The sequence below is a fragment of the Anolis carolinensis genome, chromosome 1, assembly GCF_035594765.1.
Source record: "Anolis carolinensis isolate JA03-04 chromosome 1, rAnoCar3.1.pri, whole genome shotgun sequence".
In the NCBI taxonomy this organism is placed as follows: Eukaryota; Metazoa; Chordata; class Lepidosauria; order Squamata; family Dactyloidae; genus Anolis; species Anolis carolinensis.
Genome location: NC_085841.1, coordinates 28,988,600 through 29,000,482, shown reverse-complemented (window position 1 = coordinate 29,000,482; position 11,883 = coordinate 28,988,600). Strand labels below are relative to the sequence as shown.

Genomic DNA, 11,883 nt, shown 5'->3' with positions numbered 1-11,883 from the left:
CTAAAGTCGCCTTCTTTAATATGGGCCTCACAATCACTTTTTTAAGGCAAGATGGGACATGCCCTTGCTGCAAAGAGGCGTTGATGACCAATCAGCCAGCCCCCCACCGGCAAGTTTGATAAGCCAAGATGGGCAAAGATCTAGGATGCAAGTGGTCGCCCTCACCGCTCCAAGAACCTTGTCAACGTCATCAGGCTGAACAAGTTGAAACGAATCCAATAAAACCTGACAGACAGGTGCCTCGGTAACATCCCCTGGTTCTGCGCTAACGCCAGCGTCCAAGTTGGAGCAAATTCGAGCGACTTTGTCTGCAAAATGATGTGCGAACACATCAGGTTGTCAGGTGATCAGAAGGCCCCTCCCCCTCAGGTGGATGGATGAGCTCCCTGACCACCCGAAATAACTCTCTTGGTCTATTAGTTGCAGACGCAATATGCACAGTCGAGAAAGCCTTTCTGGCTGCACGCATTGCCATGGAGTATGCCTTAAGAGAGGCTTTAGCCTGTGTTCGGTCGGATACACTTCGAGTCCTCCACCAAGGCTCTCTAGCCCCTGCCTCGTACGCTCGATCGTTGTGACAAGAGGGGACGCTCAGGGGTAATCGTGTCTATTGCCCTAGAGACCTCCATGTTATAGAGATCTACCAGGGCATCAACAGGATCGTCAGCCAGCATGGCAGGAAAATCCCCAAGAGATGCCAGGAATCCAGCCGGATCCATAAGTCTCCTGGGGTGGACCAACTTAATGGGCCCACCACCCCTGCGGAGGTTAGAGGTTACAGTAAGTCTAAAGCTGATCAGGTGATGATCGGTCCATGACAATAGAAGAATTTTTTGCTCTTCCACACCGACATTTCCCCTGTCCGCAACAAAGACTAGGTCCAAAGTGTGGCCAGCTACATGGGTGGACCCTGATATCACTTGGGACAGTCCCATGGTCGTCATGGCAGCCATGAAGTCCAGAGCTGCGCCAGACAGGGCGGGCTCCGCGTGGACGTTGAAGTCTCCCAGCACGATAAACCGCTGAGACTCCAATACCACGTTGGAGATCACCCTCGCAAGTTCTGGCAGGGAGACTACTGTGGTTGGTACACAAGTAGAAGCCCCAAACTGTCCCCGTTACTCACTTTCTGATGGACACATTCGAATCCTGAAAATTGCAGAACAGGGCACCTGGTCAGGACGATGGAATCACGATAGACCACCGCAACCCCGTCCCCCAGGTCTGGCCTGCTGATGCACTCCGAAGCCTGGTGGACAGAGCTGGGTAAGGTTTACCGCCCCCCCCCCCCAGCTGTGATGAGTCATGGGCCATGTAGTCCCGTTCATGGCACTGTAGTCCCAGATGAAGAGGAGAACTTGGGTTTTTCACCGTCTCAGTCAGAATTGGAACCTTCCCAGCCAGATTTGGGAACCTTGCACCTGCAAGAGATTTGTCTTCCAGAAATCTGTCAAACAAGCCCTGAGTCTAAATCTCCTGTGTTTTCTCGCCACGAGTTTTGTAAACATCAGAGAGCAGTTCAAGCGGCCTCTCGTAGGAGTGCTAGGATAGCTGCTAAGAATTCAGCTGATTAAGCCTGCTTTCCATGGGAAACCTTAAGGAGTCATGCATCTGGACTCAGAGATTAGCTTTCGTTTCTAGTTCCCCAGAGAACTGCTCTTTGGTGGGAAAACTAGACCCTATTTAGGTGTTTTACCCACAAAGGCATCTTGCGGAGTCAATTCGTCAGCTACTGGAGTAAGTTGTGTGTGGACAGCGCGCTCCGTTTCCAAGCCTCGTTCCTGTTTCAAGCCTTGTTCCTGATTCCAAGCCTTCGCTCCGTTTCCAAGCCTTCGTTCCCGTTTCCAGCCTTGTTTACCTCCACGGACCTTGCCTTGTTTTCCAGGACTCAGCCTTGCCTTGTCTTCCGGATTTTGCCAAGTAATTCCACGGATCTTGTTCTCGCTCCCCGTGCCTTGTTGCCTTGTATCAAGCCTTGTTTCAAGTTATTTCCTAGCCTTGCTCAAGTTCATGGACTAAAGGACCTGGTCATCTCCCCTCACTTTGCCTGGCAAAGTGAGTGTTTCGGTTATTGGATTACAACTTTGGACCTTAATATTTCATATTGGACATTGTTTCTTGGGACTAATTTTGACCTTTCCTGAAAGGTCTACTTCTGAACTATTTCATACACTTGCTTTTACTAACTTTATATATTTCCTTAATAAAGATATTAGATAGATTCTGGCCTCTGTGTATGGTTATTGGTGCTCTGCAGCCTGGGTCGTGACACCAGCTCATCCAACCAGGTATCAGTGATGCATGCTAGGTCTCCTACTTCATCCAGGATTAAGTCCTGAATGGCAGCTGTTTTACCGTTCACAGACCTAGCATTTAACAGCAGAACCTTAAACCTTAAACCCAGGGGGACTGTCATGCTGGTTCTCTAACCTATCTTGCTTCAGGGTTGCAAGAACTCTGTTGTGCTTCTCCCTGAGTTGGTATGTTTGATCGCATCTCCGCCTCCCCAGTATAGTCTCAATGGTGGACCCCCGGCTCTGGAAAACATTATATCCCTGGATGGTCTCATTTAAACTTGGAGAGGATTTGTCAATATATAGCCGGTCCTGGAGGAGGGGGGGGGGAGAGTCCTCTTTGGGCGGAGCTTTGTGGAATAAATTCATCTCCAGAAGAGGTGTAGGCCAAGAGAGGAGGGCAGACTGGAGTTGCTATTTGGGGCTCTTTCTGGGTTTTCGGCAATGTGGGGAGTGTCTCAATTTACAAGTTAGCTCGCTTTCGTGAGCCTGAGATGCTGGGATTGAGGTCCTGAAATGATTTTTTTTTAACAGCTATTTCTTTGGGCTGTTCCTCTCAGTCCAGGTAGTAGTGGGTGGATGACAATATCTTGAAAAACTCTTCTTACCAAAATACCCCACTTACTAGGCTTGATCGATCCACGAAAAATTTGATTCTAAACTTGTTTCAAAACTAGAGGGGGGCAGTTTTTCGTTTCTGATGGTATTTCCGAATTTGGCCCCCCAAAAAATTCGAAATTAACGAAAATTCGTTATTTTCTAAATTAATTCGTTAATGGCGGACGCGCATGCGCAATTCCCAAAAACAGCACAGAGGGAGAGGACTTTACAGGACTCTCCCACCTTCATTTTTTGAGTGATCTTCTTCCAACTTGGTACAGTGGTAGAACACATTTAACACTGATAGCTCACCAAAATTTGGAACGTTTCCCTTATCCTCTGATTTTTGGCGAATTTTCATAGCTTTTATAATAAACCATTTTTTTAATAATTGCAGAAATCTGTTCCTGGTTTGAAAGTCTTATTTCCTGTTAAATTGGGTTGTCTTTACTGTGAAAGTCATTGTTCTACTTCAGAAACTTTGTTTTTGTGGCTGAAACTTTGTTAAATTGGTGTGTGTGTTATATATACTGTGTATATAGTCCCTGCATAATGTGTGTGTGTGTGTGTATAGGTAAAGGTAAAGGTATCCCTTGACGTTAAGTTCAGTCATGTCTGACTCTGGGGGTTGGTGCTCATCTCCATTTCTAAGCCCAAGAGCCAGTGTTGTCCATAGACACCTCCAAGGTCATGTGGCCGGCATGACTACATGGAGTGCCATTACCTTCCCGCCAGAGCGGTACCTATTGATCTACTCACATTGGCATGTTTTCAAGCTGCTAGGTTGGCAGAAGCTGGAGCTAACAGCGGGCACTCACTCTGCTCCCGGGATTTGAACCTGGGACCTTTCGGTCTGCAAGTTCAGCAGCTCAGTGCTTTAACACACTTCGCCATCGAGGCTCATGTATATATAATATACATACACATACACACAATGTGGAGAATATGTGGAAAGGTAGATAGATAAGTTGGGAGCCACAGCGAAAGCACCTTCCTGGGAGCAAGGTCTAATAATAATAATAATAATAATAATAATAATAATAATAATAATAATAATAAAAAATCCCTTACAATATCCAAGATGGCTCACTGCTACAGAATCTTGGGAGGTTTAGTTTGATATGGTACCATTATTGGCAGAGAAAGCTAAGCTGTAGGAGTTGAAATCCAATCATTTATCCTCCCTATAGAATCAATTTTATATGCATTTTTAGCTACAGAAAAGCTAAAATCAGGACAGTAAAAGAACAACACCCAGAAAATGGGAATTCCAGACAGGAAACAATCAGGGCCAGCTAATACCTCCCAACAAAGGATTCCCCCAGGTAGGAAGCAGCCAGGCTTTGAAGCTGCAAGGCTATTCAATGCTAATCAAGGTGACCAATTGCAACATTCACACTTGCCTCCCACAGACAAGAGTTCTTTCTCCCACCCTGGACCTTCCACAGATATATAAACCCCACTTGCCTAGCTTCGCACAGATGTCAAAACCTCACCGCCAGGCCCCTCTCTGTCTCTCTCGGTCTCTCCATTCCCGGCTCCATCCGCTGCCTTCCCGCCTCACAGAGAGACACCAGGCCTGAGCTGAGGCGAGGCGGTGGCGGCGGCGGCCATTTCCCCCCTCCGTCTTCCTCCTCCTCCTCGGCCTCCTTCCCCCTCGCCACCTCCCATTGGCTGAGCCCGTGACGCCCCTTTTGCTGAGGGGCAAAAGGAAAGGGCCTGAATGGTGGGAGTTTGGGTGATTTGCAAAAGCTTTTTTTTCCTAACGAAAAAAACGATGACATAACGAAAAACGGCCTCTCGCGATTCGAAACCGCGATATCCAGACGTGTGGACAACCAATGCTTCAAAATTGCTTCAAAACAAACGAAAATAACGAATTAATAACGGTTAACGGGGAAAACGAATTATTTGAGCAAGCCTACCACTTACATAACCTGGACTTGAGTGCATATATGTTTTTAGACATAATAGCATCATCGAATGTTATCAGCAACCGCCAAGCATTGTTGTTATTATTTTTAGATAGCCAGGTGATGGATTTGATTTTAATTTCAGGGGGATACAAGAAGAGAATCTGTGCGCTGGGCCAGAATAGCAAAAGTCCAGGATCCACATCTTACAGAACTACCATTGTTCTCAATAGTCTTTCTTCCAGGGAATCCAACTATCAGTGTCAATTTCATTAGAGGCAACATGAAGCATAATCAATTGCATCATGCTTTTGTTCCCAAAAAGAGAACTTTCTATACTTGGGTGAAAGCTATTCAAGGGTTTGTTGTATCAATAATAAAAAATCAGTTCTACTGGGAAAAAAAGTCATTTGCAAATTCCCTTTTGAAAAGCACTATCAGTAAAAAAATAAAACAAAAAATGTAGGGCCATTCTTTCTCATCCAAAAATACTTTACCTCTGCAACCAATAACTTCCTTTGTAATCCATAACCGTGGTCACAGTATGAAGCACTTTTTACAGCCAATTTCTATTCTAGGAACAATCTTGCCTTGAGTCTCTGCCATGTCTCTCCAAAACCATCATCTTCATCAATATACAAATCGAAAGACTTTTCCAAACTGTATGGCCCATGCCTCTAGGCTCCCAGCCACTGATTCTTTCCAAATGTCTCTGTTGAATTTTGCTTCCAAAACGTTCCTTCTACAAAACAGTATTTCAAAACAGCTCAAAAAAAACTTTTAAAAACTCTCTGTCCACACATTTTCCCCCTTTGAACTAAATCATAATCAGCAATGTCCAAAGATCTAGCATCAGTTTGTAGAAGGGGGGGGGGGGGCACAAAGCCACAAAAGCAAGTCTCGAGTTCTCCCCCTTTTGTCCTGAAGAATTATTACAGGCAAAGTTTTCACCTGACAGTAACAATTCCAACATTGTATTCTCATTTTGTTAAAATCTTATAAACACTTAAAATATATTAAACAGATAGTCCACATATATCTGGAAGTATAGGCAATTTTTAAAATGCAATTGTCCAAAACCATTTTTTCCTCTTCTGAGAACAAAGAGTTCAGCTATCTGGGCAAATGTCCAGACCTCTTTCATTTTCACGCATTCACACGTTTCTATCACTTTCCCAAGCACTTCCATATCTGAATCAAGTCAAGAAAACATGTGACATGCAAGCCAAAAGCCACAGTCTGAAGATACAGCCGGAAAACAGCGAGTATTCAGAAAACAGCACTAATGACAGATTTCAGAGCATTCAAAACCTTTTAGAACACCTATTTGGAGCCAGATCACCCCATTGGCCTTTTTTCATTAAAGTCACATTTTCAACTTGTACAGTGTCCGTAACTTCTATTGCTAACCTTTAGTTGCTTGGCTATTCTCTATTCCAGGTGTTCAGCCAAGGGTCCCTTTGAAAAATACAGTTTTTGTTTAACTAAAATGACAGGGAAGAAATATTCTAACACAGACTTGAATCAGACTTGAATCGCTATAAAATGCTCTTGCTTAGCTCTCTTTTTTCTCCTTCTTCTCTGCTACCTCCCTTTCCTGGTAAACTTGAGTGGCAATTTCTGTGAATTACTTCAATTCATTCCTGCTAATTGAGACTGTCCTTGCAACTTCTTGTGGATATCAGCACTAGCCTCTGTGACTCTTTTGGGATTCGGGGTCATGATCACGTGAATCTCTAGGGGGAAAAAAGGATCCTTTCCTTTTATCCTTGAACAGCTCCTTTAAGGTTAAGTTGTTTAGAAAGGAGTTGGTTGCTATAGTAATGGCAGGAAAGGAAAGGCAACCTTGGTCCTTATCTTTAAGCAACTCTCCCCCTTAGCTCTGATTTCTTTCTCCTTGAGCACAAGTTTTAACTTCTGGAAAACTTGCCGCATTTAGAAAACAAGCAAAGTCAAATCCTCTCTCTCTGGATGCAGTTTTAACACATTTCAAAAGCTCTCTGTAAACACAAAACAATTCCACCATAATATCATTTCTTTGCAATTTCCCTATAAAGGGACCCGTCCTTACAATTCCCTCCCCCACATAAATCATATGTGGCAACAGAGCCTTCATGCATTTTCTGGGCAAAATGATGTGGGGTCCCTGACACCACATTCCTATTCAAGTTTTCTTTTATCTCTTCTCGGGAAGTGATTTTTTTAGAGCATCTCTGTTCACTCTCCCACACAACTCCAGCCCAAAGGAATTTTCCTGCAGACTTTTCCTGCTGGCTATACTGTGTGTGTTTTAAATCATTTCAGCAGTACTCATGCATCCTTTTTCAACCCAGGGTTTCTCTCTTGGAGCCTTTGCAGCAATCCAACCGGCTGGCCTATTGAAGGCAAGTTGGGGGGAAAAAAAAGCCAGGTGGCTGTTTCTTTTATTTATTTTGGGCTCTGCTCACATGCAAGCAGCCCCCCCTCCCTCTCGTCAACCAGAGAAGGGCAATGAAGCCGTAGGTCACAACTACCTCTTTCTGCCAGTGCCTTCCATGTCACCCTCAGAAAACCATCCTCTGCTACCAGAAATGAAGGGGCAAAGATCTAAAAATACTCCTTTTAATCCACAGTCAAAAGCAGGAGGCCCTTTTCAGTGGAGAGAGAGAGGAAGGACACCACGAAAGTTGGATCTTCAAACTTCAAAAAGCTATTTATTGCGAGCATAGCAATAACAACAAATAATGCATATAGCAATGTAATCAAAGGATTTGTTGTAACCTGGAAAATGGTTGCAAGGTTTTTATCACTTTTACAGAAAGTAGAAAACATATTCTTATTGGCTTACAAAGATAATTTACCCCATTCGTCTAATATTGGCTACGTCACAAGCATCTTAACCATCATACAATTCCATTGGTTTTCTTTGTTGTAACAACATGTGATTCTTTAGACAATGGTGCTTTCATGTTATTGACCCTGATCTCAGCACTTGCTTATCTACTTCTTGTTGCAAGCATTAGGTTCTAAACTGCTGGGAACCTTAGGGAGTGTTGGCTAACCAGTCCAGTCCTGATGTATTTGTATTCTTGAAAAGTAACTTCCTTTTCTGCAACAACATTTTCCCCCAAACGTCAGCATTTTCTCTCAGACACAGGCCTCACAAAAGCCTTTTGCAAATTAGGTTAATCAAAACATATGTCATTAGAAGTATCTCTGAAAATTCTCTTTTTAAACCCACGTCCCCCTCATCTGTATTACCTTTGTTAAAATGTATTTTTTTCCAGGAAATATACTTATTGTCTTTTTGTTTAGATTGGAAAGGATAACATTGGTAAGTGTTACATGATGAATATTTAGGTATGATGTAATGATGTAATGTAAAATGTATGTTATTGATATATAATTGATGATGAAAATGTAATGATCTAAATGTTAATATAAATATCTTATATGTCCCTCTGAAATTTAAAACTTTCATATTGCTTCCTATGAGTTATATTCTCATCATCCGCAATATTTTTAAGGATAGGGGCGTATGTAATGGAAAATCTAATTATAATGGGGATTTTTGTTTATGTTATTAATGTTGGTTTAATGGTAAAGGTAGTCAGGAGATAGCTACTTCTGATTGGCTGTGTGTTGCCATGGTAATGTAGCTACTGCTGTAGAAATGTAATTACAATAAAACCCCGCTCGTTCGAGCCTCCGTGCAATCCGAGCAGGTGAACAGGGAGGGCCGTAAAGGCCCTCCCTGTTCACCTGCTCGCTGGCGTGCGTGTTGCTAGGTAGATAGCAAGCTACCTAGCAACATGCACCGGGCGCTCGCCCCTTGGGAGGTGGCCCCTGCGTGTTGCTAGGTAGATAGTAAGCTACCTAGCAACACGCAGGAGGCACCTCCCAAGGGGCGAGCGCCCTGTGCGTGTTGCTAGGTAGCTTGTTATCTACCTAGCAACACGCACGTCCGACTCCTTCGCCTCGCCGGGTACCGGTGTTGCCGCCCCGGCGTGACAAAGGAGCCAAGGCACGGGCGGGTGGGCGAACGGGGAGGGCTTTTGTGGCCCTCCCCGTTCACCCACCAGCCGAACGAAGGGGCTTTCTTCATTTGGCGAAGGCTTGGAGCCAGGGAAGCGGGAGTCACTTCCCTGGCTCCAGGCCTCCGCCAAAGGGAGGGAGAGCCCCTTCGTTGCGGGGGGTGCTCCCAACCGCGGGGAGACCTCTCCATGGGGACGAGGGCTGGCTCGGGAGGCGCTGCAAACGCCTCCCAGTCCAGCCTTCGTCCCCATGGAGAGGCCTCTCCATGGGGACGAAGCCTGGACTGGGAGGCGTTTGCAGCGCCCCCCGATCCAGCCCTCTTACCCATGGAGAGGCCTCTCCATGGGGACGAAGGCTGGACTGGGAGGCGTTTGCAGCGCCTCCCGATCCAGCCCTCTTACCCATGGAGAGGCCTCTCCATGGGGACGAGGACTGAACCGGGAGGCGTTTGCAGCGCCTCCCGTTCCAGCTTTCGTACCCATGGAGAGGCCTCTCCATGGGGATGAGGATTGAACCGGGAGGCGTTTGCAGCGCCTCCCGCTCCAGCCTTCGTCCCGCCTGGTAATCCGAGTTATCCGGTTGACCGAGTTGAGGTCCGCCGGTTTAACTCGGAGTACCGGGGTTCTACTGTATTTGTAAAGGCTAGCAAGAAAGGGGTGGAGCTAGCTGAAAGGAAAAAGGAGGGAATATTTTAAAAGTTATCTGTGTTTCTAGTTAGGGAGGTTTCTAGCCGGAGAGCTAGATGGAATATGTATGTGTTCATCTTAGTAGCTTCCACTGTATATTGAAGTAAAAAGTGACTGTTTCACGTCGGAGTCCTCAGTTGAGTAGAGTTGTGAGAAACAGAGAACCCTTTGAGACTAATTTTCAGTCAGTTTGACTATAGTGAAGAGTAACTTTTGTGTTTTAAGTGCCCAGTCAAAAAGGCTAAGGAGATATATATATTGTTAAAAGAAAAGAATGTGTATTACCAAGTGGAACTGAAGAAGAGAACCTTTGTAGCAAGGTACGCATATTTGCCAAAGAATTCATAAACATTTGTTTCAATAAAGATAGTGTCTTCAAGTTGTGAACTGCACTACTAGAGTTTGTGAGGTTTCTACCATCACTCTCCCCTCAGTGCCTCTTTGCCTCATATGCGCGGGCATACGTGCTTATTGTGGGCAGTGGCTGGGATCTTGAAATAAGGATTGCCCCCTGCCTTTGTGAGAAGTTTCTTAATAGTTCCCTAATTGCTCCCTCCAGGCCCATAGCCAGGATTTTGATTCGGGGGAGTGGGTGGGTTTAAATAATAAATCTTATTTATTTACTTTCATTAACAAAATGTTTAGAATACTTTTTGACCTATTTTTTACTTTACAGGGAAATTGACAAAGACAACGTCTACAGCATTTTTGTTTCCTACGTCAAGCTCTATAATAACTACCTTTATGACCTCTTGGACGAAACTCCCCTTGACCACACCAAGCCAAAGATTCCACAATCCAGAATTCTCCAGGAAGGTCAGAACCACAACATGTACATGGCAGGATGCATGGATGTGGAAGTCAAGTCTACCAAAGAAGCCTTTGAAGTCTTCTGGAGAGACCAAAAGAAGAGGCACATTGCGAACATGCAGCTGAATCGAGGGTCAAGCCGTTCACACAGTGTATTCCGGATCAAACTGACCCAGGCTCCTGTATTGAAGTCCTGCGTGAAAACCAAAGACTCAAACTTGACACATCTTTTCAAAAACTACTTCGACGGGGAAGGGAAAGTTCACACGATTGTGTCAACCCAAAGGCTGAAGACTATGAGAGCCTACAAGTCATGTGATTTGCAGAGGTCACTCAGGAAGTGGAGGTGGCCCGACATGCCAACAAGCCTCTCTGTGAGCTGATGGCTGGCCGTCGCTTTAAGAACCAGGCCTTTTGGGAAGAGCTCTCCCAGGAGCTGGAGCTGAGGAGGACCCGTTGACAGAAATAGAGAAAGGTCTGCCATGGAGATGCTCCTGCAGAGTTTTCCCCTGTTGCCATCCTGCGAACTTCTGGACATCAACGATGACCAGACTCTTCCTCGGCTAATTGAAATGCTGGAAAGGCGCCATCTCGCCCGGCAGGCAATGAAGGAAGAATTTGCTAAAAATGTTCTTTCTGTAAAGGGTATGTTACAAGTAGTCATTCAATCCCATATAATCACCATATCTGTACATATTAACAATAATCCAGCCAACAAAACTGGAACCTTTTGAGATTAATATGCTAAAAAATGACCACAAATCCCAATAGGTAGAAATTTATCCTCAAAATTCCTCTTAAACAAGTTACAGTGGACCATAAATGGCTCATACAGTATGTAAAAGACTCCCAAACCACTCTACTAAGTTCTACCGGATAGAATATAAAGGAAGGAATTGAATCAGAAAAGTAACTTCAGCGTCACTAAGTAAGTCTGGTGTAGTTCAGTTGCATTTATCTAGCGTTTTCTTCTAGTTGTGCTCTAATTGTCTACCAATTTGCTTAATCACTCTGTAGATGATTAAGCAAATTGGAGAGTATACCACTGAACTGCTTGAGGTCTGCAAGGCAGAAGATGGCATTCAGAGAGGGATCATGTGAATTAAATTAGTTGCTTATGCATCATTTAGATTTATCAGTAATTCAACAGAAACATGTTATTTTTACAAACATTATATTACTTTTTCCTTTTATATTTGAAAGTTTTTTTAAAAATAAATAAACATTCATTTTGGTTAAAAGAACCAAGTGGGTCTTGTTACGAGTTTGTGAAAAAACAAAATGCATGCAGTCCTGTCCAGACTTATCCAGCCCTTTTTTGCATCCACAATGAGCAAATACAAGTCAGGAAAATGGGAAAATCAAAGTTTACTCTTAAGTAGCAGAGTTAAGGAGAAAATTAAACAAGTAGCTTCAAAACACAAAACCTCCAGTTTCAAAATAACTCAGTCCATCTGGAACAACAAACTCACATAAAGTTCTTTGCATACATGCATCTTCTTTGGCGATTTCTTCTTCATTCAATGATACAAGGAGACAAGCATAGAGGGTCCGAGTAAGTTCTGA

General features: G+C 44.2%; 1 long non-coding RNA gene across 1 annotated transcript; it reads left to right on the top strand.

Moving 5' to 3' along the window:
• Positions 1–570: 570 nt before the first annotated feature.
• Positions 571–11,561, top strand: LOC134296515 (uncharacterized). The gene is made up of 2 exons (XR_010003296.1): positions 571–8,120; positions 10,184–11,561. It is a non-coding gene; the product is annotated as an uncharacterized LOC134296515 (long non-coding RNA).
• The last annotated feature ends 322 nt before the right edge of the window (positions 11,562–11,883 follow it).